The sequence below is a fragment of the Triticum dicoccoides genome, chromosome 3B (assembly GCF_002162155.2).
Source record: "Triticum dicoccoides isolate Atlit2015 ecotype Zavitan chromosome 3B, WEW_v2.0, whole genome shotgun sequence".
NCBI classification, from domain to species: domain Eukaryota; kingdom Viridiplantae; phylum Streptophyta; class Magnoliopsida; order Poales; family Poaceae; genus Triticum; species Triticum dicoccoides.
Genome location: NC_041385.1, coordinates 837,901,057 through 837,903,382, shown reverse-complemented (window position 1 = coordinate 837,903,382; position 2,326 = coordinate 837,901,057).

The following is a 2,326-nucleotide window of genomic DNA, read 5'->3' as shown; positions in this document are numbered from 1 at the left end:
CCCCTCCAAGGTTGAGAAAACTGCATATATATCCTTGAAAGTTTCATGTAAAGTACTCCCTCCGTTCGGAATTACTTGTCTCAGAAATGGATGTATCTAGAACATTAGTTCTAGATATACCCATTTCTGACACAAGGAATTACGAACGGAGGGAGTAGCAAAAACATTATGTAGCTCAAACTCTGCTTGTCTAGGGCCTTTTGAAGCTCGTCAAGCACAAATGGGAGCTGGACATTATGCTTCGCGGCGGTCTCAAGTCCGGAAAGGATCAGGCCACACTCGCCATCCAGCCCCGATAAGCTTTACCTGTAGGCCTCTGACTCGTTCGCCTTCAAGGGCAATGCTTTTCTCCTTCCTCATTCAACTGGGTTGTAATTGATGTCGACTACAAGGGCCTCACCCGCAGAACTGGGGTCAACCACACACTACTAGGAAAAGGCCTGCTAGTGGCGCACCTGTTTTGCCTACTAATGATGCACTACAGGTGCGCCACTAGCACCATGCCATTATAATTTTTTACTAATGACGCACCACAGGTACGCCATTAGTATACCAGATACTAATGGCGCACCAGGCAGTGCGCCATTAGTATAGCCCATGGTGCGCCATTACTATAGCGCACTACATAGAAGTGCGCCATTACTAACAATTTTTTTCAAATATTTCTTCTGAAATTTTTTTTCAAATTTTTTTTAGTTTTTTTTCAAATTTTTTAATCTCGGGTCACTATGGATTAATCTCGGGTCAATATGCTTAATCTCAAGTCAAATCGCACTAAGTGGTCAAACTTCCCGGAAGGTCACCCATCCTCGCACTACTCCAGCCCGAGCATGCTTAACTTCGCAGTCTATCCAACCCCAGCACCACCTCACTTAACAGGCACTTGTTGATATATCTATCATATCAATTCTATTAAACCTTGTTGATGTCTAGGACTTTGTTCATGTTCATGAGTATGATGAAATTTTGAAAAATATTTCAAATTTCCCGGTCATATTACGTATTATTTTTTGAAAAAAGATTCCAAAAAAAATTCAAAACCATTTTTTTTCTGTTACTAGTAGCGCACCTAGCAAACGGTACGCCACTAGTGAGTTTGAATTTTTTTTGACTTTTTTTGCCTCTATATCTTGAAAGCCCCGTAACTTTTTTCTGTTAGGTTTTTGAGGATTTTGAAAATGTTTAACGGGGTTCCCCCGGTTAAATTCGGATGTAACTTTTCGAGTAGATGATTTTTCATATAGAAACTTTTTAATCCGAGATCGTATGCAAAAGTTATGCCCATTTTACAAATTCTAGAGAGATTTTGCAAATAAAGTCGAAATTCATATTTGTAAATTTTCCCAACAACTAGACCACATTCGCATGGGAAACTTATTTTCTTTTATTTTTTTGACATTTCAATCTTTTTTTTGACAGTTCAACTAGTAATGGCGCACCACACACATGGTGCGCCATTACTAGTTTTGAAAAAAATAAAAAAAATACTAGTGGCGCACCGTGGATGTGGTGCGCCATTACTAGTTTAACTAGTAATGGAGCACTATCCCCTGGTGCGCCATTACTAGTTCTGAAAAAAAATTGAATTTTTTTTTGAAAAAAATATATTAGTGGCGCACTGTGGATGTGGTGCGCCATTACTAGTTTAACTAATAATGACGCACTATCCCCTGATGCGCCATTACTAGTTTTGAAAAAAAATTACTAGTGGCGCACCGTGGATGTGGTGCGCCATTAGTATTTGGACACTAATGACACACCAACACATGGTGCGCCATTAGTATATAGTAATGACGCACCACATGTCTGGTGTGCCATTAGTGCCCATGTCATCTATAGCCCTTTTCCTAGTAGTGACATGGTGAAGATCACCGTCGGCAAGGCCGCTGTGCAGCACGCCACGTTGTCTTGTCCCTAGCAGGGTCAAGGTTAGTCGAACCATCGCCGAAGACAAGGTACGAAAGCCGCTAGCAATGATGGTCCTCATCTTGTGCGAGTCTCAGTGCTCCGCGATGGTCCTCAACAAGGTGCTGGCTGTTGGCGCCGCCTTCTCGCCGCGCCGCTCTTCTTCTTGCTCACAAAACTCTCGCTTGTAGTTTCTCTCAAGAACACACACACACGCCAAGGAAGACACCAGCACCAGCTTTGCCAAGAGCTCTCCTCTTTGGTCACACAAACACTACATTTTTGCCCACCCCTCTCGGCCACTTTTCTCATTCCTTTTCTTGACTTAAATAGGCAGTACAAGATAATGACTCACACACATCCTGGTCCTCAACTTACGGCAAGGCCATGCACCCCTGGAATCTCTCCACGATGCACAAGA